The sequence below is a fragment of the Strigops habroptila genome (assembly GCF_004027225.2).
Source record: "Strigops habroptila isolate Jane chromosome 13 unlocalized genomic scaffold, bStrHab1.2.pri S16, whole genome shotgun sequence".
Lineage (NCBI taxonomy): Eukaryota > Metazoa > Chordata > Aves > Psittaciformes > Psittacidae > Strigops > Strigops habroptila.
In genome coordinates, this window is record NW_022651054.1 from 12,187,723 (window position 1) to 12,215,549 (window position 27,827).

Consider the following 27,827-nt stretch of genomic DNA (forward strand, 5'->3'; position numbering starts at 1 on the left):
CCCTGGTTTATATACCTGGCATGACGTGCCATGCTATGGAATACCCCTTTGGCCGGATTGGGTCAGGTGTTCTGTCTCTGCTTCCTCCTGGCTTCCCCTCCTCCCTGGCAAAGCATGAGACTGAGAAGGTCCTTGGTCGGAATAAACGTTGCTTAGCAACAACTGAAAACATCAGTGTTATCAGCGTTTTTCCCAGGCTGAAAGTAAAAAACACAGCACTGCACCAGCTGTACTAAGAAGGAGAAAAATGACTGCTATAGTTGAACCCAGGACAACCACACAGCAGCTCACACACTCCGTCCCTTCTTCCTCCCATCCAGTTTGATGGTAAAGGTTTTGGTTTTGGAGTATTTTTTCCCTCTCCCAGCTGGATGTCAACTGCCACCGTTTCACCATGGTCACCCTTTCTTTTGCCATGGAAGGACAAAACTGAGGGAAGAATCCATTGTGGTCTGCGACACAAGGTACGTTTGTGATGTGTGTCTGTGCTTTTCCTAAGGTGCTTGTAGTATGGGCTTTAAAGATGACGTAAAGAACATGCCCACTCTCCTTCTCTGTTTTTATTTATGAGAGATATAAAGACAAATACTCAACATAAGGTCCATTGCAGAGCATGTTATGCCTCTGCAAAGCTTCTTTTAGTTTTCTCTTCCTGAAAGAAGTGTTTGTGCAATTAACTGTTGAATGATAGCGAGAAAATAGTTTTGCAGTAAAAGAGGAAAGGAACTGTTTGTAAGAGTTCAGATGTTCAGAAGAAACAGACGTTGGTTTTTATGAAAAAAGCTGTTGTGGTTTGTTTCCTAGTAGGTTTTTGGTTGGGTTTTTTTGGTTGGTTGGTTTTTTTTAACATGCAGAAATATAACTTGGGATTTCTGTTTTTCGGGTGACTTGTTGCAGACGTTTCGTGATGCTCAACACACTGTGGTGGCCCAAAAATACTCCAAACCCCTGATTCTGGGTCTGCAAGGCGGGGGGGGGGGGGAATCTGCAGAATTTTGGGGGGAGAAAAACATGTGTTTGGGATTTCTATGGAGCTGCTGCTGCCATCCTGTCTCTAAAACTCGGTACTGCAGGTGGTGGTGATGGGGGGGGGGCGGTGTGGCGCCGGGCGGCCCTCGCTGCTGTCATCATGTGTCCGAAATTCGGTACTGCAGGTAGTGGTAATGGGGGGGCGCAGCGTGGCGCTGGGCGCGGCAGCCAATGGGAACGGTAGAGGGGGCCGTCTCGGGAATGATTGACGGGCGCGGAGGCCAATGACGACTGCGGGGGGTGGTGGCCAATGGCAGCGACGGCGGGGCCGTCCCGGGATTGACGGGCGCTGCGGCCGCTGGCGGGTTCGCGGTGTTGTCCCCCAGTCTCTTCCAGGCAGAGCCCCCCTCCCCCCCCTTTTTCTTAGGGGTACGTATACCTGTGTAAATGACAGTTATGAAAGTAATGAAGTAACGAGCTCCTCCTTGGGGCAAAAGGATTGTGATTTTAATCTTGCACCCCAGGACCCATTAGTATTGCCGCTCGCTGCTGCCATGCTGTCCCCTCCACAGTGACCCATAGCCACCACCACCCCCAGACCCATAGTGCCCTATAGACCCACAACACGTGTCCCCCACTACCCCCCCGCAACCTCCGCAACAAGGGACTGGACGACGCTGTCCCACCACCTCCGTGTCCCGCCCTCGCGGTGAGGCGAGCGGCGCAGTGATTGGGTGGGAGGCGGAAGCGGGCGAGGTTATAAAAGGGGCGGTGTAGGGCGGGAGGTATTTTTCCGGCGGCAGCGTCAGGGGCGGTGTAAGAGGCGAAGGCAGCGGCGGCCTCAGTAGCAGGAGCGGCGGCGGGCGAGGTAGTAAAAGGGTCGGCGGGAGCGGCGGTGCGGGGTGGTAGGGGCAGCGGCGGCGGGGGGGGAGTGGCGGCGCGACCAGCAGGAGAGACAAGGGCAGGGGTGGTGCTGGCTCCAGGAGCGGTACGGGGGAGGGGCTGAGGCAGCGGCGGAGGGGGCGGTGGCGGCTGTGAGCGAGGTAGCAAACGGGGCGGTGGCAGCGGGAGCCGCGGGACGGGGGGCCGCGGCCAGAGCGGCGGCGGCGGGGGGGTGTGGCTGGACCTGAAAGGGCAGGGGCGGCTGCTGGCTACAGGAGCGGTACGGCGGGATGGGCGGGCGCAGCGCCGGGAGAGGCGGAGGAAGGGGTGGTGGCGGCCTCGGCAGCGGGAGCGGCGGTGGGCGAGGTAATAAAAGGGGCAGCGGGGGAAACCGTGGGAGGGAGGACAGGCGGCGGCAGGCGCGGCAAGGGCAGGAGCGGTGCCAGCGCAGGAGCGGCGGGGAGAGCGTCACGGAGGGGACTAGGGGGCTCATGCCTCATCAATGCATTTAATTAAATTTGACTTAATTTACATTTATTTACGACTACATAAATTTATTTTTTAGTCGAGATATTATCACTTTTGTTCACTGTTATTCCTTTATGCAGTTTTTTACTGAGTTTTATTCACTTTATGCTGACTTTTAGTCACTTTATTAACTTTTTCCTCTTTTTTTATTTTCACTTTATATTCGCTTTTTAGGCACTTTTTTCGGGTTTTGGGTTTTTTTTTTTCCCTATTTCTAATCACTTCTGTTCGCGTTTATTCCCTTTTTATTGAGGCATGTTCATTTTTACTCGCTTTTACTCAATTTTTTATTTACTTGAATTCACTTTTAACCACTTTTTATTCAGCTGTGTTGGGAGCACCTGGTGTCAGTAAGAGCTCATGAGGCAGAGTGAGGTTTAAAGCTTTATTCGAATAAAGGGAGATCTCCACCAGACACACCTGGTTCAGGGTTCTCCATTTGCAGTCAGTATCCACCTATTTGATACTTTCCCTGCCTGCAAAGTGCCGCCTCCTTTCTCCTTTGCCTCAGATCCTCTGAGCCATTCTACTGTGCATAAGCGACAGTTCCCGTGAGATGGGCACGTTTCACAAGGCTAAGCAAGTTCTGCAAGGTTTAACAAGTTCTCACATTATTGACGCTGTTTCTTTTTCATAGAACCACAGGGCTTTTGTAAGATTCTGCACTTTGTCACTGTTCTCAGCAGGTTGTCTGTTTTTGGCAAAGCCACAGCTTTTCTCCACAAGCTTTATGGACGTTTTTGTCGCTCTTGAACTCCCCTGTACTTGCTTCGGATTTGCTTTTAATTCACTTTTATGCTGTTTGATTCAGATGTATTTGCTTTTTAGTTCCTTTGAGTGATCTTCAATTCATTTTTTTTCACTTTTCTTGGAGATTTGTTCAGATTTATTCCCTTTTCTTCTTTTTTATTCACATTTATTTCACTTTTATTCACTTTCATTGGTGTTTATTCCCTTTTCAGCTTTATGCCTGTTTTATTTAACTGCAATCCAGTTTAATGGAGCCGGAGCGACTGCACCGGGCCCGGCCCACGCCCCAGGATCGACCTGAGCCCCCCGCGAAGGTGAGACCCGCAGCCACCCCAAGGCCGCCCCATGGCGACCCAGTGACGCCCATAGATAACCCGCGGCGACCCATACGTACACCCCACCCCCATTCACATGGTGCCCTATAGACCCACATCATGTGTCCTTCAGCTTTTATTGACTCCTGGCGTCATGATGTCACCAGGACCGCGATGACATCATCAGCATCATCACTGACACAGTGCCCCATGGGGCCCCCAGTAACCCCTCCACAACCCGTAAGTACCCCAACACCAGTCGATTTTTTTATTCATTTTCATTCATTTTTTTTAAGGTTTCATTCACTTTTTGCTCAGTTATTGCTCACTTTTTATTCGGTTTTCTTCAGGTTTGGTTTGGTCACTTTTAGTAAGATTTTTTTTTTTTTAGATACCCCATAGTGACCCAATGCAACCCCTCGACACCTCATAGACCCCATAGAGCCCAGTAGGTCCTGTATGGGCCCCCCCCGGCCTCATAGACTCCCTACAGACATCCCGTAGGGCTCCAGAGCGACCCATAGACACAGCACAGCAACACTTGATGAACCACGGACACGCCATAGTGACCTACAGAGACTCATAGACATGCCGTAGCCATCCACAGCACCCCATGGACACGCAAAGAGAGCCCACAGAGTGTCCCCTAGATTGCCAGTAGGCTCCCCTCAGCGTGATGGACAGCCTATAGGCATCCCATAGAGACCCTCAGCGACCGATACGGATCTTTTGTATGCTTCTGCACTTTTTCCACTGTTGTCAGCAGTGTATTTGTGTAGTTTTGGCAAGGCCACAGCTTTTCTCCACAAGCTTTGTGCAGGTTTCTTCAGGCTTTTTATTCACCTTTGTTGACTTTTGAACTCCCATGTAATTGCTTTTGATTTGCTTTTACTTCACTTTTATGCTGTTTTATTCAGATGTATTTCCTTCTTAGTTCCTTTGAGTGATCTTCAGTTTTATTCAGTTTTCTTGGATATTTATTCAGATTTATTCCCTTTTCTTCGTTTTCATTTATGTTTAATTCACTTCTGTTTTATTAAGGTTTATTCACTTTCATTGGTGTTTATTCCCTTTTCAGCTTTATGCCTGTTTTATTTAACTGCAATCCAGTTTAATGGAGCTGGAGCGACTGCACCGGGCCCGGCCCACGCCCCAGGATCGACCTGAGCCCCCTGTGAAGGTGAGACCCGCAGCCACCCCAAGGCCGCCCCATGGCGACCCAGTGACACCCATAGATACCCCACAGCGACCCACAGACACCCCTCTCCCCTGCAGCCCCATAGGCCCCTATAGACCCACAACACGTGTCCGCCAGCTTTTATTGACTCCTGGCGTCATGATGTCACCAGGACCGCGATCACATCATCGGCATCATCGATGACCCAGTGCCCCCTAGGGCCCCCACTCCCCCTCCGCAACCCCTAAGTACCCCAACACCAGTCGATATTTTATTCGCTTTCCTTCTTATTTTTTTAAACTTTCATTCACTTTTATTTGAGTTTTATTCATGATTGCTCGCTTTTTGCTCGTTTTTTGCTTGCTTTTTGCTCAGTTTTTATTCACTTCAGGTTTGGTTTAGTCACTTTTAGTAAGATTTCTTTTTTTTTTGGTACCCCGTAGTGACCCAGAGAACTCCATGGAAACCTCATAGAGCCCCATAGACCCCAGGAGATCCCTTATATGCCCCCCCCAGCCTCATAGACTCCCTATAGATATCCCTTAGGGTCCTAGAGCGACCCGTAGGCACCCTACCTGAAGTCTTGATGAACCACGGACATGCCACAGCGATCTCCAGACACCCATAGACAGCCCCTAGCGACCCATAGGCATCCCATAGCCATCCACAGCACCCCATGGACACCCTATAGACGTCCCATAGAGAGTCACGGTGCCCGATAGACACCCCACAGCAACCCATGGGTACTGCAAAGTGACTCGCAGGTGCCCCATAGAGACTCATAGATCCCCATAATGACCCACTGCGACCTACAGATACCCCATAGACACCCTATAGCGAGCCCTGGACACCCCGTAGTGTGCCACGGCCGCCCACAGACGCCCCATAGAGACACACAGCAACTGCTATATCCCCCATAGGCCCACATGTGGCCCCATGACGACCCATAGAGCTCTATACGCACCTTGCACTCCCACATAGCACCCTAGAGACCCCCTCTCCACTGCCCCATAGTTCCCCGTAGATGCACAACACACGCCTCACGGCGTTTATTGACTTACGGTGTTGTGATGTCACCGGGACCGTGATGACATCATCAGCCTCATCAACGGCATGGCACCCTATAGGGACCCCCAAGAGCCCTAAGGGGGGTCCCCAAGTGCCCCATGGGGCTCCCACTACTCCCCCGCACCCCGTAGGTACCCCAACACCAATCAATTTTTTTTATTGACTTTCATTCATTTTTATTTGAGTTTTATTTAGCCTTGTTCACTTTCATTCATTTTTATTCACTGTTTAACCACTTTATTCACTTTAATGCGCTTTTTATTCACTTTTTTCCAGTTTTCTTCGGATTTAATTTAGTCACTTGTATTAACTTTTTTTTTTAGGTATCCCTTAGTGACCCAGAGCAACCCATGGACACCTCATAGAGCCCTGTAGAGCACAGTAGATCCCCTATAGACCCACTCAGCCTCATAGCCTCCCTGTAGACATCCCATAGGGTCCCAGAGCGACCCGTAGACATCCCAGAGCAACTGTTAGCAACCCATGGACACACCATAGTTACGTACAGACACCCATAAACATCACATAGTGACCCATAGACAGTCCCCAGCCATCCACAGCACCCCATAGACTCCCTATAGACACCCCTTAGAGACGCACAGCAACTCCTAGATACCCCATAGACCCCACACGTGGCCCCATGACAACCCACAGAGCTCTGTACGCACCCTGCGCTCCCACATAGCACCCTATAGACCCCCTCCCCACCGCCCTGTAGTTCCCTATAGAAGCACAGCACACACCCCACGGCTTTTATTGACTTACAGTGTCGTGACATCACCAGGACTGCGATGACATCAGCAGCAGCAGCATCGTCAACCACCACGGCACCGCATAGGGCCCCCCTTACCCTGTTGTGCCCCATAAGTACCCCCACACCAATCGTTTTTTTTATTTGCTTTCATTCATTTTTATGAACTTTTGTTCGCTTTTATTCGAGATTCATTCAGGCTCGTTCACTTTTATTCCTTTTTATTTGCTTTGTAATAACTTACAATCACTTTATTCACTGTTGCTTTTTGTTGACTTTACGCGGTTTTATTCAGCTTTATTTGCCTTTTTATTCATTTTTTTCTTCAGATTTATTTGCTGTTTAGTCTCTTTTTTAAATAACTTTTTTTTGTTTTTAAATGCCCCATAGCCACCCAGAGAAACTCATGGAGCCCCACAGCCCCTATAGAGATCCCATAGAGATGCAGAGCGACCGCTAGAGACTCATAGAGACCCCATAGTGATCACATAATGATCACATTAGGGTGGGTCTGGGCTGGGTGTGAGGCCAAGGCGGGGTTAATAAAGGCCTGGGGGTGTGGTCTGTGCTGTGGGAGGGGCTAATGTAGGAGGGTGGGTGTGGTCTAGGCTAAGGGATGGGTGGTACCAGGGGGCGAGGCCTCTGTTGGGGTGGGCCAACGAGGGGCGTGGGCTCAGGTGAGGGTGTGATGGAGGCTGTGGGTGGGGCCAGGCCTGGGGGCAGGGCTAGTGAGGGGTGGAGCTATGGTGTAGACGAGGGGTGGGGAACTGTGCTGGGAGCGTGGTCTAGGGGGGTGTGGCCCGGGGTGGGGTCTCAGCTAGTGGCAGGGTTCAGGTTGGCCTGGGGTTCGGGGCTTTGTGACAGGGGGCGTGGTCAGGTCTCTGGGCAGGGTTAGTAGGGCGAGAGGGCGGGCACTAGGAGCCGGCGGGCATGAGGGCGGGAGCTAGGACCGGGCGGTAGGGCGGGGGTGAGGGTGGGCACTAGGACCCGGTCGGCAGAATCTAGGAACCGGCGGGCTGGCGGATAGGCGGGCACTAGGACCCGGCGGGAGGGTGGTAGGGCGGGCACTAGGACCCGGCCGGCAGAAACTAGGAACCGGCGGGCGGGCACTAGGACCTAGTGGGCTGGCGGACGGGCGGGCACAAGGATCCAGCGTGTGGTTGGCAGGCGGGCACGAGGGCCCGGCGGGCGGGTGGTAGGGTGGGCACTAGGGCCCTTTGGGCAGTAGACCAGGAGGGGGCGCAGGCCTGCGGGAGGGCACTAGGACCCGGCAGGGTTAGTACAGGGCCGGGAGGGGTGGCCCCAAGAGGGCGGGGCCATACTTAGGAGCATCTCTTTGGCAAGGGATGTGGGTGTGGGTGTGGGCAGGGCTGGGTGGGCAGGTCTGAAGCAGACCTGAGGTGGGACCATGCTGGGGGGTGTGGCCAGGGCTGGGGGGCGGGACCAAAGCTGGGGTCGATGAAGGCCTGGGGGTGTGCTTAGGCTGGAGGTGTGGTTCCATGCTGGGTGTGAGCCCAGCCATGGGGGAGGGGGGGAGGGGGGTTTATGGGAGGGGTGGGGTCAGTAAAGGCCTGGGAGGTGTGAGCTGTGTTGTGGGTTGGGCTTCTGGGGGATTATGGGCGTGGTCTCGGTTAGGGGGCGGGGCTACTGAAGGGGTGGGTCCTGTGCTGGGGTCAGGCCCATGAGGGATGAGGGTGTGGTCTAGGCTGTGGGTGGAGGCACAATTGTGGTGGGGCCAGTGTACAGGTGGAGCTTGGTGCTGGTGAGGGAGTGGGGCTGGGGGCGTGGTCCAGGCTGTGGACAGGGTTAGGGTGGATGCAGAGACAAGTGGCTCTGCGGGGGGGGGGGGTCATAGGTCAGGGGTCAGAGCCCAAATGTCATTGGTCAAAAGCTCCGGGGGACATATGTCAAATGCCAGAGGTGAAAGGTCAAAGGTCAGTGCAAAGTGTCAGAGGTGAAAAGGCCAGCAGTCATGGTGAGAGGTCAGCGGTCAAGTGTCAGAGGCGAGTGCTGGCACCTGAGACCACAGCCCTTCACAAGCTATGCCCCTGCTCACCTTCCCTAGTCCTATCTAAGCCTCCCTCTGAGTCCATGCCCCCAGGGCAAGCCCAGCCCCCTGCCTCTGCTCCAGCGAGGCTCCACCCACACCTCCCTTGGACCTGTCCCCTTGGGTGCCTACATCCCCTGGTAGCCCCGCCCCCAACGCAGACCACGCCCCACTCAGGAGGTGACCCTGCCATAGCTGTGTCCCCTGAGCATGTTCCCACCTCAGGCCTGCTTCAGGCCTATCCTAGCCAAGTCCACAGCCCCTGCTCTGCCCTCTTGGGGCCGCACCCCAAGCTTGGACACACCTCTGGCCCTGTGCTAACCCTGCCCAGAGTCCTACCTGACCCCGCCCCTACCCAGGCCACGCCCCTTCTCTACACCATAGCTCCACCCCCACTAGCCCTGGCCCCACCCACAGCCTCCATCACACCCTCACCTGAGTCCATGCCCCTTGTTGGCCCACCCCAACAGAGGCCTCACCCCCCCCCAGTACCACCCATCCCTTAGCCTAGACCACACCCACCCTCCTACATTAGCCCTTCCCACAGCACAGACCACGCCCCCCAGACCTTTATTAACCCTGCCTCTCCCAGAGCCCTCCCATAGCACAGACCACACCCCCAGGCCTTTATTAACCCCACCCCTCCCGTGGCCCTTCCACAGCACAGATCACACCCCCAGGACTTTATTATTCCCGCCTTGGCTTCACACCCAGCCCAGACCCACCATAATGTCATTAAAAAGGGAATAAAAAGTGAATCAACCTGACTACAACTTGAAGAAAAGGGAACAAAAATTGACTAAAAACCAAATAAAAAGTGAATTAAACTGAAGAAATTCAACAAAAAGTGAAAACAAGCAATTATAAATTATGAAAAAGTGAAGAAAAATGAATGAAACTGAGTAAAAAAATTCATGGGTGTTGGAGCACTTACAGGCCATGGGGGGTAGTGGGGTCCCTATCGGGTGCCATGTATGCAGATTCTGCTGCTGCTGTTATTGCAATGCCAGTAGTCAATAAAAGCTGTGGGGTGTGAGTTGTGGGTCTATAGGACGCTATGCGGCAGTGGAGGGTGTCTATGGGGTGATATGGGTTGCCATGGGGCAGTGTGTGGGTCACGCTGGGTAGTTACAGGCATTTATGGGTCACTATGGACGGTCCATGGGTTGCTGTGGGGTGTCTATGGGACACCGTACGGCTCTATGCGATGTCTATGGGGTGTACGGGGCTCTATGGAGTGTCCATGAGGTTCTCTGGGTCGCTATGGGGCACCTGGGGGGAAAAAAAGAAAAGTTACTAAAAAGGACGATAAAGCAAATAAACCTGAAGAAAAAATTAATAAACAGTAAATAAAGCTGAATAAAACTGCATAAAGTCAACAAAAAGCAAATAAAAGTGAATAAAGTGATTATAAGTTATTACAAAGTAAATAAAAAGGAGTAAAAGTGAACAAGCCTGAATGAATCTCAAATAAAAGCGAATGAAAGTTCATAAAAATGAATGAAAGCAAATAAAAAACCGATGGGGGGGGGTACTTATGGGGGTCGGGGGTAGTGGGGGCCCTATGGGGCGCCATGGTGGTTGAGGACGATGTCATCCCAGTCCTGGTGAAGTCACGACACCATAAGTCATAAGAGTTGTCATGGGGCCATGTGTGGGTCTATAGGGTACAGAGCAGTTACTGTGGGTCTCTATGGGGTGTCTATGGGTGGCCGTGGCTCGCTATAGGGTGTCTATGGGGTATCTATAGGTCGCAATGGGTCATTATGGGCATCTATGGGTCACTACGGAGTATCCATGGGTTGCTGTGGGGTGTCTATGGGTCGCTCTGGGACCCTATGGGATGTCTATAGGGAGTCTATGAGGCCGGGGGTCCCATAAAGGATCTAAGGGGGGTGTCTATGGGATGTCCAGGGGTTGCTCTGGGTCACTATGGGGAATCTAAAAGAGGAAATGTTACTAAAAGTGACTAAATCAAATCGGAAGAAAACTGAATGAAAACTCAATAAAATGTCAATAAAGTGATTAAAAAGCAAATAAAAATGAATAAAAGTGAATAAACCTGAATGAAACTCAAAGAGAAGTGAATAAAAATGAAAGCAAATAAAAAAGTCAACCCCCAACTTATGTTGGGGGGGGGGTAGTGGGGACCCTTTGGGGTACTTGGGGTTCTCTATGGGGCTCGTTGTGTTGGGTGGGCCACCTGTCCCCTGGGGAGTACCTGCTGCTGCCCCAGGTGCTGCTGCACCCCTTGGACCCCCCTGGCACCGTGGGGCGGCTGCTCCTGGGGCTGCACCCCAGGGTGCTACTGGCCAGCACCCACCGAGGGATCTTCCTGCACCTCCGGCATGGATCCGGGATGACGCAAATGACGACAGGAATGCTGGAGGTTCACTGCTGAGCTGCACGTACCATGGGGCTGCCGCTGTGGCGCGGGGAGCTGGTGCACGTCCTTCACGTGCAGAGGTTTTGGCAGGGTGAGGGTTAATCTCTCTTCATCCTGATCCACGGGCTCTTCCTCATCATCTCCATCCCCACAGAAGTGCAGCAGCACCGGACATGGCTGGCCCCGCGGCCCTGGCACCGGGTGACGCTGGTGCTGAGGCAGGAGCTGGGGCAAACGATGGAGCCCACAACAGCAGCCTGGTCCTGCAGGTACAGAGAGCGCCCAACATCACCATCTGGGGTCCACCGCCCACCATTCCGTATTAGAGGGATGGAGTTTGGGACACGGGGATGGAGAACATGTCCTCACCCACCATGTGCTGGCCCCCCCCCATCCGCCATCTTGTCCCCTCATCCACCATCTGCTCTTCCCCCCCACCGCCATTTTGTCTTACCCACCACCACCATTCCCCCACACCCCTTCTTCTATCCCATATCCCACTATTCCCCCTTTTTGCATCATCTATCCCCCCTGACAGCCATTACCCCCCCTTCCCCATCATCTATCCCCCATAACCGCCATTATCTCCCCTTTTCCCCTCATCTATCCCCCCTGACAGCCATTACCCCCCCTCCCCATCATCTATCCCCCATAACCGCCATTATCTCCCCTTTCCCCCTCATCTATCCCCCCTAACAGCCATTACCCCCCCTTCCCCATCATCTATCCCCCATAACCGCCATTATCTCCCCCTTTCCCCTCATCTATCCCCCCTAACAGCCATTACCCCCCCTCCCCATCATCTATCCCCCCTAACAGCCATTATCCCCCCTCCCCTATTATCTATCCCCTTCAACCGCCTTTATCCCCCCCTTCCCCACCATCTCTCCCCTCTTGACTACCATTATCTCTCCTTCCCCATCATCTATGCCCTCTAACCGCCATTATTCCCCCCCTTCCCCATCAGCCGCTTTCCCTTTAAACCGCTTTCCTCCCCCATCACCGCCGTCTTCCCGCCCACCAAAGCCGGAACAAACCTTTGCCCAGCTGCTCCTGGACGGCCCCGCACCGAGCTGAGCCCCGCTAAGCTTCATAGCCGCACATCTGTTGAAGATAAAGCCGCGTTTCAGCCATCGTCGTCGTCGCCGCCGCCACCTTCTCCTCCCTCCTCCCCGGCCGCCGCCACCGCTCCCTCACACCGAGGGGCACCGCTGATTGGCCGCCAGTCGCTAGGCGGGAAGGCGTCCCCTCAGCTGCGCGCTGTAGCTAAGGGAGAGGCGGCCAGGGATTAGCCGACGCTGCCCCACCGCCTCCATGTCCCGCCCTCGCTGTGAGGCGAGCGGCGCAGTGATTGGCTGGGAGGCGGGAGCGGGCGAGGTTATAAAAGGGGCGGTGTAGCGAGGGAGGTATTTTTCCGGCGGCAGCGTCAGGGGCGGAGGCAGCGGCGGAAAGGGCGGAGGCAGCGGCGGAAAGGGCGGAAGTAGCGGCGGAAGTAGCGGCGGAAGGGGCGGCAGGAGCGGCGGCGGGCGAGGTAGTAAAAGGGGCGGCGGGAGCGGCGGTGGGAGGGTGGTAGGGGTTGCGACGGCAGGAGCGGCAGCGGGAGCAGCAGGGGCGGCGACGGCTGCAAGAGCGGCACGCCGGGAGGGGGGGGCGGGAGCGGCAGGGGCGGAGGCAGCGGCGGAAGGGGCGGTGGCGGCGGGCGAGGTAGTAAAAGGGATGGCGGGAGCAGCGGTAGGGGCGGCAGCAGCGAGGGAGGGCAGCGGCGGGAGCCGCGGGAGGGGTCGCGGCGGCGGTCAGAGCGGCGGCAGCGGTAGTGGCAAGGACAGGGGCGGCGCCGACGGCAGGAGCGGGCGGTGGGAGGGCAGTGGCGGCGGCGGCGGCGTCAGGAGCGGCAAGGGCAGGGGCGGTGCCGGCTGCAGGAGCAGCGCGGGGGGGCAGCTGGAGCGGCAGGGGCAAAGCGGGGGGGAAGGGCGCGGGGGCGGCAAGGGCTAGGGGGCTCGTGGTTCATCAGTGCATTTAATTAAATTTGATTTACTTGACGTTTATTTACGACTACATACATTTATTTGAGTTTTAGTCGAGATTTTATCACTTTTGTTCACTTTTATTCCTTTATGCAGTTTTTTACTGAGTTTTATTCACTTAATACTGGCTTTTAGTCACTTTATTAACTTTTCCCTCTTTTTATTCACTTTATATTCTCTTTTTAGTCGCTTTTTTCAGGTTTTCGGGTGTTTTTTTTTTTTCCCCAATTTCTAATCACTTCTGTTCACATTTATTCACTTTTTATTGAGGCATGTTCACTTTTACTCGCTTTTACTCAATTTTTTATTTACTTGAATTCACTTTTAACCACTTTTTATTCAGCTGTGTTGGGAGCACCTGGTGTCAATAAGAGCTCATGAGGCAGAGTGAGGTTTAAAGCTTTATTCGAATAAAGGGAGATCTCCACCAGACACACCTGGTTCAGGGTTCTCCATTTGCAGTCAGTATCCACCTATTTGATACTTTCCCTGCCTGCAAAGTGCCGCCTCCTTTCTCCTTTGCCTCAGATCCTCTGAGCCATTCTACTGTGCATAAGCGACAGTTCCCGTGAGATGGGCACGTTTCACAAGGCTAAGCAAGTTCTGCAAGGTTTAACAAGTTCTCACATTATTGACGCTGTTTCTTTTTCATAGAACCACAGGGCTTTTGTAAGATTCTGCACTTTGTCACTGTTCTCAGCAGGTTGTCTGTTTTTGGCAAAGCCACAGCTTTTCTCCACAAGCTTTATGGACGTTTTTGTCGCTCTTGAACTCCCCTGTACTTGCTTCGGATTTGCTTTTAATTCACTTTTATGCTGTTTGATTCAGATGTATTTGCTTTTTAGTTCCTTTGAGTGATCTTCAATTCATTTTTTTTCACTTTTCTTGGAGATTTGTTCAGATTTATTCCCTTTTCTTCTTTTTTATTCACATTTATTTCACTTTTATTCACTTTCATTGGTGTTTATTCCCTTTTCAGCTTTATGCCTGTTTTATTTAACTGCAATCCAGTTTAATGGAGCCGGAGCGACTGCACCGGGCCCGGCCCACGCCCCAGGATCGACCTGAGCCCCCCGCGAAGGTGAGACCCGCAGCCACCCCAAGGCCGCCCCATGGCGACCCAGTGACGCCCATAGATAACCCGCGGCGACCCATACGTACACCCCACCCCCATTCACATGGTGCCCTATAGACCCACATCATGTGTCCTTCAGCTTTTATTGACTCCTGGCGTCATGATGTCACCAGGACCGCGATGACATCATCAGCATCATCACTGACACAGTGCCCCATGGGGCCCCCAGTAACCCCTCCACAATCCGTAAGTACCCCAACACCAGTCGATTTTTTTATTCATTTTCATTCATTTTTTTTAAGGTTTCATTCACTTTTTGCTCAGTTATTGCTCACTTTTTATTCGGTTTTCTTCAGGTTTGGTTTGGTCACTTTTAGTAAGATTTTTTTTTTTTTAGATACCCCATAGTGACCCAATGCAACCCCTCGACACCTCATAGACCCCATAGAGCCCAGTAGGTCCTGTATGGGCCCCCCCCGGCCTCATAGACTCCCTACAGACATCCCGTAGGGCTCCAGAGCGACCCATAGACACAGCACAGCAACACTTGATGAACCACGGACACGCCATAGTGACCTACAGAGACTCATAGACATGCCGTAGCCATCCACAGCACCCCATGGACACGCAAAGAGAGCCCACAGAGTGTCCCCTAGATTGCCAGTAGGCTCCCCTCAGCGTGATGGACAGCCTATAGGCATCCCATAGAGACCCTCAGCGACCGATACGGATCTTTTGTATGCTTCTGCACTTTTTCCACTGTTGTCAGCAGTGTATTTGTGTAGTTTTGGCAAGGCCACAGCTTTTCTCCGCAAGCTTTGTGCAGGTTTCTTCAGGCTTTTTATTCACCTTTGTTGACTTTTGAACTCCCATGTAATTGCTTTTGATTTGCTTTTACTTCACTTTTATGCTGTTTTATTCAGATGTATTTCCTTCTTAGTTCCTTTGAGTGATCTTCAGTTCAGTTTTATTCAGTTTTCTTGGATATTTATTCAGATTTATTCCCTTTTCTTCGTTTTCATTTACGTTTAATTCACTTCTGTTTTATTAAGGTTTATTCACTTTCATTGGTGTTTATTCCCTTTTCAGCTTTATGCCTGTTTTATTTAACTGCAATCCAGTTTAATGGAGCTGGAGCGACTGCACCGGGCCCGGCCCACGCCCCAGGATCGACCTGAGCCCCCTGTGAAGGTGAGACCCGCAGCCACCCCAAGGCCGCCCCATGGCGACCCAGTGACACCCATAGATACCCCACAGCGACCCACAGACACCCCTCTCCCCTGCAGCCCCATAGGCCCCTATAGACCCACAACACGTGTCCGCCAGCTTTTATTGACTCCTGGCGTCATGATGTCACCAGGACCGCGATCACATCATCGGCATCATCGATGACCCAGTGCCCCCTAGGGCCCCCACTCCCCCTCCGCAACCCCTAAGTACCCCAACACCAGTCGATATTTTATTCGCTTTCCTTCTTATTTTTTTAAACTTTCATTCACTTTTATTTGAGTTTTATTCATGATTGCTCGCTTTTTGCTCGTTTTTTGCTTGCTTTTTGCTCAGTTTTTATTCACTTCAGGTTTGGTTTAGTCACTTTTAGTAAGATTTCTTTTTTTTTTGGTACCCCGTAGTGACCCAGAGAACTCCATGGAAACCTCATAGAGCCCCATAGACCCCAGGAGATCCCTTATATGCCCCCCCCAGCCTCATAGACTCCCTATAGATATCCCTTAGGGTCCTAGAGCGACCCGTAGGCACCCTACCTGAAGTCTTGATGAACCACGGACATGCCACAGCGATCTCCAGACACCCATAGACAGCCCCTAGCGACCCATAGGCATCCCATAGCCATCCACAGCACCCCATGGACACCCTATAGACGTCCCATAGAGAGTCACGGTGCCCGATAGACACCCCACAGCAACCCATGGGTACTGCAAAGTGACTCGCAGGTGCCCCATAGAGACTCATAGATCCCCATAATGACCCACTGCGACCTACAGATACCCCATAGACACCCTATAGCGAGCCCTGGACACCCCGTAGTGTGCCACGGCCGCCCACAGACGCCCCATAGAGACACACAGCAACTGCTATATCCCCCATAGGCCCACATGTGGCCCCATGACGACCCATAGAGCTCTATACGCACCTTGCACTCCCACATAGCACCCTAGAGACCCCCTCTCCACTGCCCCATAGTTCCCCGTAGATGCACAACACACGCCTCACGGCGTTTATTGACTTACGGTGTTGTGATGTCACCGGGACCGTGATGACATCATCAGCCTCATCAACGGCATGGCACCCTATAGGGACCCCCAAGAGCCCTAAGGGGGGTCCCCAAGTGCCCCATGGGGCTCCCACTACTCCCCCGCACCCCGTAGGTACCCCAACACCAATCAATTTTTTTTATTGACTTTCATTCATTTTTATTTGAGTTTTATTTAGCCTTGTTCACTTTCATTCATTTTTATTCACTGTTTAACCACTTTATTCACTTTAATGCGCTTTTTATTCACTTTTTTCCAGTTTTCTTCGGATTTAATTTAGTCACTTGTATTAACTTTTTTTTTTAGGTATCCCTTAGTGACCCAGAGCAACCCATGGACACCTCATAGAGCCCTGTAGAGCACAGTAGATCCCCTATAGACCCACTCAGCCTCATAGCCTCCCTGTAGACATCCCATAGGGTCCCAGAGCGACCCGTAGACATCCCAGAGCAACTGTTAGCAACCCATGGACACACCATAGTTACGTACAGACACCCATAAACATCACATAGTGACCCATAGACAGTCCCCAGCCATCCACAGCACCCCATAGACTCCCTATAGACACCCCTTAGAGACGCACAGCAACTCCTAGATACCCCATAGACCCCACACGTGGCCCCATGACAACCCACAGAGCTCTGTACGCACCCTGCGCTCCCACATAGCACCCTATAGACCCCCTCCCCACCGCCCTGTAGTTCCCTATAGAAGCACAGCACACACCCCACGGCTTTTATTGACTTACAGTGTCGTGACGTCACCAGGACTGCGATGACATCAGCAGCAGCAGCATCGTCAACCACCACGGCACCGCATAGGGCCCCCCTTACCCCGTCGTGCCCCATAAGTACCCCCACACCAATCGTTTTTTTTATTTGCTTTCATTCATTTTTATGAACTTTTGTTCGCTTTTATTCGAGATTCATTCAGGCTCGTTCACTTTTATTCCTTTTTATTTGCTTTGTAATAACTTACAATCACTTTATTCACTGTTGCTTTTTGTTGACTTTACGCGGTTTTATTCAGCTTTATTTGCCTTTTTATTCATTTTTTTCTTCAGATTTATTTGCTGTTTAGTCTCTTTTTTAAATAACTTTTTTTTGTTTTTAAATGCCCCATAGCCACCCAGAGAAACTCATGGAGCCCCACAGCCCCTATAGAGATCCCATAGAGACGCACAGCGACCGCTAGAGACTCATAGAGACCCCATAGTGATCACATAATGATCACATTAGGGTGGGTCTGGGCTGGGTGTGAGGCCAAGGCGGGGTTAATAAAGGCCTGGGGGTGTGGTCTGTGCTGTGGGAGGGGCTAATGTAGGAGGGTGGGTGTGGTCTAGGCTAAGGGATGGGTGGTACCAGGGGGCGAGGCCTCTGTTGGGGTGGGCCAACGAGGGGCGTGGGCTCAGGTGAGGGTGTGATGGAGGCTGTGGGTGGGGCCAGGCCTGGGGGCAGGGCTAGTGAGGGGTGGAGCTATGGTGTAGACGAGGGGTGGGGAACTGTGCTGGGAGCGTGGTCTAGGGGGGTGTGGCCCGGGGTGGGGTCTCAGCTAGTGGCAGGGTTCAGGTTGGCCTGGGGTTCGGGGCTTTGTGACAGGGGGCGTGGTCAGGTCTCTGGGCAGGGTTAGTAGGGCGAGAGGGCGGGCACTAGGAGCCGGCGGGCATGAGGGCGGGAGCTAGGACCGGGCGGTAGGGCGGGGGTGAGGGTGGGCACTAGGACCCGGTCGGCAGAATCTAGGACCCGGCGGGCTGGCGGATGGGCGGGCACTAGGACCCGGCCGGCAGTAACTAGGAACCGGCGGGCGGGCACTAGGACCTAGTGGGCTGGCGGACGGGCGGGCACAAGGATCCAGCGTGTGGTTGGCAGGCGGGCACGAGGGCCCGGCGGGCGGGTGGTAGGGTGGGCACTCGGGCCCTTTGGGCAGTAGACCAGGAGGGGGCGCAGGCCTGCGGGAGGGCACTAGGACCCGGCAGGGTTAGTACAGGGCCGGGGGGGGTGGCCCCAAGAGGGCGGGGCCATACTTAGGAGCATCTCTTTGGCAAGGGGGTGGGGGTGGGGGGGGGGGCTGGGGGGGGGGGGCAGGTCTGAAGCAGACCTGAGGTGGGACCATGCTGGGGGGTGTGGCCAGGGCTGGGGGGCGGGACCAAAGCTGGGGTCGATGAAGGCCTGGGGGTGTGCTTAGGCTGGAGGTGTGGTTCCATGCTGGGTGTGAGCCCAGCCACGGGGGGGGGGGGGGAGGGGGGTTTATGGGAGGGGTGGGGTCAGTAAAGGCCTGGGAGGTGTGAGCTGTGTTGTGGGTTGGGCTTCTGGGGGATTATGGGCGTGGTCTCGGTTAGGGGGCGGGGCTACTGAAGGGGTGGGTCCTGTGCTGGGGTCAGGCCCATGAGGGATGAGGGTGTGGTCTAGGCTGTGGGTGGAGGCACAATTGTGGTGGGGCCAGTGTACAGGTGGAGCTTGGTGCTGGTGAGGGAGTGGGGCTGGGGGCGTGGTCCAGGCTGTGGACAGGGTTAGGGTGGATGCAGAGACAAGTGGCTCTGCGGGGGGGGGGGTCATAGGTCAGGGGTCAGAGCCCAAATGTCATTGGTCAAAAGCTCAGGGGGACATATGTCAAATGCCAGAGGTGAAAGGTGTCAGAGGTGAAAAGGCCAGCAGTCATGGTGAGAGGTCAGCGGTCAAAGGTCAAGTGTCAGAGGCGAGTGCTGGCACCTGAGACCACAGCCCTTCACAAGCTATGCCCCTGCTCACCTTCCCTAGTCCTATCTAAGCCTCCCTCTGAGTCCACGCCCCCAGGGCAAGCCCCGCCCCCTGCCTCTGCTCCAGCGAGGCTCCACCCACACCTCCCTTGGACCTGTCCCCTTGGGTGCCTACATCCCCTGGTAGCCCCGCCCCCAACGCAGACCACGCCCCACTCAGGAGGTGACCCTGCCATGGCTGTGTCCCCTGAGCATGTTCCCACCTCAGGCCTGCTTCAGGCCTATCCTGGCCAAGTCCACAGCCCCTGCTCTGCCCTCTTGGGGCCACACCCCAAGCTTGGACACACCTCTGGCCCTGTGCTAACCCTGCCCAGAGTCCTACCTGACCCCGCCCCTACCCAGGCCACGCCCCTTCTCTACACCATAGCTCCACCCCCACTAGCCCTGGCCCCACCCACAGCCTCCATCACACCCTCACCTGAGTCCACGCCCCTTGTTGGCCCACCCCAACAGAGGCCTCACCCCCCCCCAGTACCACCCATCCCTTAGCCTAGACCACACCCACCCTCCTACATTAGCCCTTCCCACAGCACAGACCACGCCCCCCAGACCTTTATTAACCCTGCCTCTCCCAGAGCCCTCCCATAGCACAGACCACACCCCCAGGCCTTTATTAACCCCACCCCTCCCGTGGCCCTTCCACAGCACAGATCACACCCCCAGGACTTTATTATTCCCGCCTTGGCTTCACACCCAGCCCAGACCCACCATAATGTCATTAAAAAGGGAATAAAAAGTGAATCAACCTGACTACAACTTGAAGAAAAGGGAACAAAAATTGACTAAAAACCAAATAAAAAGTGAATTAAACTGAAGAAATTCAACAAAAAGTGAAAACAAGCAATTATAAATTATGAAAAAGTGAAGAAAAATGAATGAAACTGAGTAAAAAAATTCATGGGTGTTGGAGCACTTACAGGCCATGGGGGGTAGTGGGGTCCCTATCGGGTGCCATGTATGCAGATTCTGCTGCTGCTGTTATTGCAATGCCAGTAGTCAATAAAAGCTGTGGGGTGTGAGTTGTGGGTCTATAGGACGCTATGCGGCAGTGGAGGGTGTCTATGGGGTGATATGGGTTGCCATGGGGCAGTGTGTGGGTCACGCTGGGTAGTTACAGGCATTTATGGGTCACTATGGACGGTCCATGGGTTGCTGTGGGGTGTCTATGGGACACCGTACGGCTCTATGCGATGTCTATGGGGTGTACGGGGCTCTATGGAGTGTCCATGAGGTTCTCTGGGTCGCTATGGGGCACCTGGGGGGAAAAAAAGAAAAGTTACTAAAAAGGACGATAAAGCAAATAAACCTGAAGAAAAAATTAATAAACAGCAAATAAAGCTGAATAAAACTGCATAAAGTCAACAAAAAGCAAATAAAAGTGAATAAAGTGATTATAAGTTATTACAAAGTAAATAAAAAGGAGTAAAAGTGAACAAGCCTGAATGAATCTCAAATAAAAGCGAATGAAAGTTCATAAAAATGAATGAAAGCAAATAAAAAACCGATGGGGGGGGGTACTTATGGGGGTCGGGGGTAGTGGGGGCCCTATGGGGCGCCATGGTGGTTGACGACGATGTCATCCCAGTCCTGGTGAAGTCACGACACCATAAGTCATAAGAGTTGTCATGGGGCCATGTGTGGGTCTATAGGGTACAGAGCAGTTACTGTGGGTCTCTATGGGGTGTCTATGGGTGGCCGTGGCTCGCTATAGGGTGTCTATGGGGTATCTATAGGTCGCAATGGGTCATTATGGGCATCTATGGGTCACTACGGAGTATCCATGGGTTGCTGTGGGGTGTCTATGGGTCGCTCTGGGACCCTATGGGATGTCTATAGGGAGTCTATGAGGCCGGGGGTCCCATAAAGGATCTAAGGGGGGTGTCTGTGGGATGTCCAGGGGTTGCTCTGGGTCACTATGGGGAATCTAAAAGAGGAAATGTTACTAAAAGTGACTAAATCAAATCGGAAGAAAACTGAATGGAAACTGAATGAAAACTCAATAAAATGTCAATAAAGTGATTAAAAAGCAAATAAAAATGAATAAAAGTGAATAAACCTGAATGAAACTCAAAGAGAAGTGAATAAAAATGAAAGCAAATAAAAAAGTCAACCCCCAACTTATGTTGGGGGGGGGTAGTGGGGACCCTTTGGGGTACTTGGGGTTCTCTATGGGGCTCGTTGTGTTGGGTGGGCCACCTGTCCCCTGGGGAGTACCTGCTGCTGCCCCAGGTGCTGCTGCACCCCTTGGACCCCCCTGGCACCGTGGGGCGGCTGCTCCTGGGGCTGCACCCCAGGGTGCTACTGGCCAGCACCCACCGAGGGATCTTCCTGCACCTCCGGCATGGATCCGGGATGACGCAAATGACGACAGGAATGCTGGAGGTTCACTGCTGAGCTGCACGTACCATGGGGCTGCCGCTGTGGCGCGGGGAGCTGGTGCACGTCCTTCACGTGCAGAGGTTTTGGCAGGGTGAGGGTTAATCTCTCTTCATCCTGATCCACGGGCTCTTCCTCATCATCTCCATCCCCACAGAAGTGCAGCAGCACCGGACATGGCTGGCCCCGCGGCCCTGGCACCGGGTGACGCTGGTGCTGAGGCAGGAGCTGGGGCAAACGATGGAGCCCACAACAGCAGCCTGGTCCTGCAGGTACAGAGAGCGCCCAACATCACCATCTGGGGTCCACCGCCCACCATTCCGTATTAGAGGGATGGAGTTTGGGACACGGGGATGGAGAACATGTCCTCACCCACCATGTGCTGGCCCCCCCCCATCCGCCATCTTGTCCCCTCATCCACCATCTGCTCTTCCCCCCCACCGCCATTTTGTCTTACCCACCACCACCATTCCCCCACACCCCTTCTTCTATCCCATATCCCACTATTCCCCCTTTTTGCATCATCTATCCCCCCTGACAGCCATTACCCCCCCTTCCCCATCATCTATCCCCCATAACCGCCATTATCTCCCCTTTCCCCCTCATCTATCCCCCCTGACAGCCATTACCCCCCCTTCCCCATCATCTATCCCCCATAACCGCCATTATCTCCCCCTTTCCCCTCATCTATCCCCCTAACAGCCATTACCCCCCCTCCCCATCATCTATCCCCCTAACAGCCATTATCCCCCCTCCCCTATTATCTATCCCCTTCAACCGCCTTTATCCCCCCCTTCCCCACCATCTCTCCCCTCTTGACTACCATTATCTCTCCTTCCCCATCATCTATGCCCTCTAACCGCCATTATTCCCCCCCTTCCCCATCAGCCGCTTTCCCTTTAAACCGCTTTCCTCCCCCATCACCGCCGTCTTCCCGCCCACCAAAGCCGGAACAAACCTTTGCCCAGCTGCTCCTGGACGGCCCCGCACCGAGCTGAGCCCCGCTAAGCTTCATAGCCGCACATCTGTTGAAGATAAAGCCGCGTTTCAGCCATCGTCGTCGTCGCCGCCGCCACCTTCTCCTCCCTCCTCCCCGGCCGCCGCCACCGCTCCCTCACACCGAGGGGCACCGCTGATTGGCCGCCAGTCGCTAGGCGGGAAGGCGTCCCCTCAGCTGCGCGCTGTAGCTAAGGGAGAGGCGGCCAGGGATTAGCCGACGCTGCCCCACCGCCTCCATGTCCCGCCCTCGCTGTGAGGCGAGCGGCGCAGTGATTGGCTGGGAGGCGGGAGCGGGCGAGGTTATAAAAGGGGCGGTGTAGCGAGGGAGGTATTTTTCCGGCGGCAGCGTCAGGGGCGGAGGCAGCGGCGGAAAGGGCGGAGGCAGCGGCGGAAAGGGCGGAAGTAGCGGCGGAAGTAGCGGCGGAAGGGGCGGCAGGAGCGGCGGCGGGCGAGGTAGTAAAAGGGGCGGCGGGAGCGGCGGTGGGAGGGTGGTAGGGGTTGCGACGGCAGGAGCGGCAGCGGGAGCAGCAGGGGCGGCGACGGCTGCAAGAGCGGCACGCCGGGAGGGGGGGGCGGGAGCGGCAGGGGCGGAGGCAGCGGCGGAAGGGGCGGTGGCGGCGGGCGAGGTAGTAAAAGGGATGGCGGGAGCAGCGGTAGGGGCGGCAGCAGCGAGGGAGGGCAGCGGCGGGAGCCGCGGGAGGGGTCGCGGCGGCGGTCAGAGCGGCGGCAGCGGTAGTGGCAAGGACAGGGGCGGCGCCGACGGCAGGAGCGGGCGGTGGGAGGGCAGTGGCGGCGGCGGCGGCGTCAGGAGCGGCAAGGGCAGGGGCGGTGCCGGCTGCAGGAGCAGCGCGGGGGGGCAGCTGGAGCGGCAGGGGCAAAGCGGGGGGGAAGGGCGCGGGGGCGGCAAGGGCTAGGGGGCTCGTGGTTCATCAGTGCATTTAATTAAATTTGATTTACTTGACGTTTATTTACGACTACATACATTTATTTGAGTTTTAGTCGAGATTTTATCACTTTTGTTCACTTTTATTCCTTTATGCAGTTTTTTACTGAGTTTTATTCACTTAATACTGGCTTTTAGTCACTTTATTAACTTTTCCCTCTTTTTATTCACTTTATATTCTCTTTTTAGTCGCTTTTTTCAGGTTTTCGGGTGTTTTTTTTTTTTCCCCAATTTCTAATCACTTCTGTTCACATTTATTCACTTTTTATTGAGGCATGTTCACTTTTACTCGCTTTTACTCAATTTTTTATTTACTTGAATTCACTTTTAACCACTTTTTATTCAGCTGTGTTGGGAGCACCTGGTGTCAATAAGAGCTCATGAGGCAGAGTGAGGTTTAAAGCTTTATTCGAATAAAGGGAGATCTCCACCAGACACACCTGGTTCAGGGTTCTCCATTTGCAGTCAGTATCCACCTATTTGATACTTTCCCTGCCTGCAAAGTGCCGCCTCCTTTCTCCTTTGCCTCAGATCCTCTGAGCCATTCTACTGTGCATAAGCGACAGTTCCCGTGAGATGGGCACGTTTCACAAGGCTAAGCAAGTTCTGCAAGGTTTAACAAGTTCTCACATTATTGACGCTGTTTCTTTTTCATAGAACCACAGGGCTTTTGTAAGATTCTGCACTTTGTCACTGTTCTCAGCAGGTTGTCTGTTTTTGGCAAAGCCACAGCTTTTCTCCACAAGCTTTATGGACGTTTTTGTCGCTCTTGAACTCCCCTGTACTTGCTTCGGATTTGCTTTTAATTCACTTTTATGCTGTTTGATTCAGATGTATTTGCTTTTTAGTTCCTTTGAGTGATCTTCAATTCATTTTTTTTCACTTTTCTTGGAGATTTGTTCAGATTTATTCCCTTTTCTTCTTTTTTATTCACATTTATTTCACTTTTATTCACTTTCATTGGTGTTTATTCCCTTTTCAGCTTTATGCCTGTTTTATTTAACTGCAATCCAGTTTAATGGAGCCGGAGCGACTGCACCGGGCCCGGCCCACGCCCCAGGATCGACCTGAGCCCCCCGCGAAGGTGAGACCCGCAGCCACCCCAAGGCCGCCCCATGGCGACCCAGTGACGCCCATAGATAACCCGCGGCGACCCATACGTACACCCCACCCCCATTCACATGGTGCCCTATAGACCCACATCATGTGTCCTTCAGCTTTTATTGACTCCTGGCGTCATGATGTCACCAGGACCGCGATGACATCATCAGCATCATCACTGACACAGTGCCCCATGGGGCCCCCAGTAACCCCTCCACAACCCGTAAGTACCCCAACACCAGTCGATTTTTTTATTCATTTTCATTCATTTTTTTTAAGGTTTCATTCACTTTTTGCTCAGTTATTGCTCACTTTTTATTCGGTTTTCTTCAGGTTTGGTTTGGTCACTTTTAGTAAGATTTTTTTTTTTTTAGATACCCCATAGTGACCCAATGCAACCCCTCGACACCTCATAGACCCCATAGAGCCCAGTAGGTCCTGTATGGGCCCCCCCCGGCCTCATAGACTCCCTACAGACATCCCGTAGGGCTCCAGAGCGACCCATAGACACAGCACAGCAACACTTGATGAACCACGGACACGCCATAGTGACCTACAGAGACTCATAGACATGCCGTAGCCATCCACAGCACCCCATGGACACGCAAAGAGAGCCCACAGAGTGTCCCCTAGATTGCCAGTAGGCTCCCCTCAGCGTGATGGACAGCCTATAGGCATCCCATAGAGACCCTCAGCGACCGATACGGATCTTTTGTATGCTTCTGCACTTTTTCCACTGTTGTCAGCAGTGTATTTGTGTAGTTTTGGCAAGGCCACAGCTTTTCTCCACAAGCTTTGTGCAGGTTTCTTCAGGCTTTTTATTCACCTTTGTTGACTTTTGAACTCCCATGTAATTGCTTTTGATTTGCTTTTACTTCACTTTTATGCTGTTTTATTTAGATGTATTTCCTTCTTAGTTCCTTTGAGTGATCTTCAGTTCAGTTTTATTCAGTTTTCTTGGATATTTATTCAGATTTATTCCCTTTTCTTCGTTTTCATTTACGTTTAATTCACTTCTGTTTTATTAAGGTTTATTCACTTTCATTGGTGTTTATTCCCTTTTCAGCTTTATGCCTGTTTTATTTAACTGCAATCCAGTTTAATGGAGCTGGAGCGACTGCACCGGGCCCGGCCCACGCCCCAGGATCGACCTGAGCCCCCTGTGAAGGTGAGACCCGCAGCCACCCCAAGGCCGCCCCATGGCGACCCAGTGACACCCATAGATACCCCACAGCGACCCACAGACACCCCTCTCCCCTGCAGCCCCATAGGCCCCTATAGACCCACAACACGTGTCCGCCAGCTTTTATTGACTCCTGGCGTCATGATGTCACCAGGACCGCGATCACATCATCAGCATCATCGATGACCCAGTGCCCCCTAGGGCCCCCACTCCCCCTCCGCAACCCCTAAGTACCCCAACACCAGTCGATATTTTATTCGCTTTCCTTCTTATTTTTTTAAACTTTCATTCACTTTTATTTGAGTTTTATTCATGATTGCTCGCTTTTTGCTCGTTTTTTGCTTGCTTTTTGCTCAGTTTTTATTCACTTCAGGTTTGGTTTAGTCACTTTTAGTAAGATTTCTTTTTTTTTTGGTACCCCGTAGTGACCCAGAGAACTCCATGGAAACCTCATAGAGCCCCATAGACCCCAGGAGATCCCTTATATGCCCCCCCCAGCCTCATAGACTCCCTATAGATATCCCTTAGGGTCCTAGAGCGACCCGTAGGCACCCTACCTGAAGTCTTGATGAACCACGGACATGCCACAGCGATCTCCAGACACCCATAGACAGCCCCTAGCGACCCATAGGCATCCCATAGCCATCCACAGCACCCCATGGACACCCTATAGACGTCCCATAGAGAGTCACGGTGCCCGATAGACACCCCACAGCAACCCATGGGTACTGCAAAGTGACTCGCAGGTGCCCCATAGAGACTCATAGATCCCCATAATGACCCACTGCGACCTACAGATACCCCATAGACACCCTATAGCGAGCCCTGGACACCCCGTAGTGTGCCACGGCCGCCCACAGACGCCCCATAGAGACACACAGCAACTGCTATATCCCCCATAGGCCCACATGTGGCCCCATGACGACCCATAGAGCTCTATACGCACCTTGCACTCCCACATAGCACCCTAGAGACCCCCTCTCCACTGCCCCATAGTTCCCCGTAGATGCACAACACACGCCTCACGGCGTTTATTGACTTACGGTGTTGTGATGTCACCGGGACCGTGATGACATCATCAGCCTCATCAACGGCATGGCACCCTGTAGGGACCCCCAAGAGCCCTAAGGGGGGTCCCCAAGTGCCCCATGGGGCTCCCACTACTCCCCCGCACCCCGTAGGTACCCCAACACCAATCAATTTTTTTTATTGGCTTTCATTCATTTTTATTTGAGTTTTATTTAGCCTTGTTCACTTTCATTCATTTTTATTCACTGTTTAACCACTTTATTCACTTTAATGCGCTTTTTATTCACTTTTTTCCAGTTTTCTTCGGATTTAATTTAGTCACTTGTATTAACTTTTTTTTTTAGGTATCCCTTAGTGACCCAGAGCAACCCATGGACACCTCATAGAGCCCTGTAGAGCACAGTAGATCCCCTATAGACCCACTCAGCCTCATAGCCTCCCTGTAGACATCCCATAGGGTCCCAGAGCGACCCGTAGACATCCCAGAGCAACTGTTAGCAACCCATGGACACACCATAGTTACGTACAGACACCCATAAACATCACATAGTGACCCATAGACAGTCCCCAGCCATCCACAGCACCCCATAGACTCCCTATAGACACCCCTTAGAGACGCACAGCAACTCCTAGATACCCCATAGACCCCACACGTGGCCCCATGACAACCCACAGAGCTCTGTACGCACCCTGCTCTCCCACATAGCACCCTATAGACCCCCTCCCCACCGCCCTGTAGTTCCCTATAGAAGCACAGCACACACCCCACGGCTTTTATTGACTTACAGTGTCGTGACGTCACCAGGACTGCGATGACATCAGCAGCAGCAGCATCGTCAACCACCACGGCACCGCATAGGGCCCCCCTTACCCCGTCGTGCCCCATAAGTACCCCCACACCAATCGTTTTTTTTATTTGCTTTCATTCATTTTTATGAACTTTTGTTCGCTTTTATTCGAGATTCATTCAGGCTCGTTCACTTTTATTCCTTTTTATTTGCTTTGTAATAACTTACAATCACTTTATTCACTGTTGCTTTTTGTTGACTTTACGCGGTTTTATTCAGCTTTATTTGCCTTTTTATTCATTTTTTTCTTCAGATTTATTTGCTGTTTAGTCTCTTTTTTAAATAACTTTTTTTTGTTTTTAAATGCCCCATAGCCACCCAGAGAAACTCATGGAGCCCCACAGCCCCT

General features: G+C 53.0%; 3 long non-coding RNA genes across 13 annotated transcripts; 1 reads left to right on the plus strand and 2 right to left on the minus strand.

Moving 5' to 3' along the window:
* Positions 1 to 237: 237 nt before the first annotated feature.
* Positions 238 to 27,732, plus strand: LOC115601795. 11 transcript variants are annotated; one of them, XR_003989501.1, is made up of 15 exons: positions 238 to 464; positions 3,342 to 3,443; positions 3,577 to 3,683; positions 4,522 to 4,623; positions 11,027 to 11,141; positions 11,899 to 12,403; positions 13,876 to 13,977; positions 14,111 to 14,217; positions 15,061 to 15,162; positions 21,533 to 21,647; positions 22,323 to 22,827; positions 24,300 to 24,401; positions 24,535 to 24,641; positions 25,485 to 25,586; positions 26,975 to 27,732. It is a non-coding gene; the product is annotated as an uncharacterized LOC115601795 (long non-coding RNA). The 11 variants fall into 11 exon arrangements; XR_003989500.1 differs by lacking the exon at positions 238 to 464 and adding an exon at positions 1,748 to 1,837; XR_003989504.1 differs by lacking the exon at positions 238 to 464 and adding an exon at positions 1,748 to 1,837 and having other exon boundaries at positions 27,419 to 27,732.
* Positions 6,644 to 12,499, minus strand: LOC115601797. The gene is made up of 3 exons (XR_003989512.1): positions 11,910 to 12,499; positions 10,899 to 11,135; positions 6,644 to 9,758 (listed from the first exon to the last, which is right to left on the minus strand). It is a non-coding gene; the product is annotated as an uncharacterized LOC115601797 (long non-coding RNA).
* On the minus strand, positions 19,651 to 22,923 carry LOC115601796. Its single transcript, XR_003989511.1, has 3 exons — positions 22,334 to 22,923; positions 21,405 to 21,641; positions 19,651 to 20,254 (listed from the first exon to the last, which is right to left on the minus strand). It is a non-coding gene; the product is annotated as an uncharacterized LOC115601796 (long non-coding RNA).
* Positions 27,733 to 27,827: the final 95 nt, after the last annotated feature.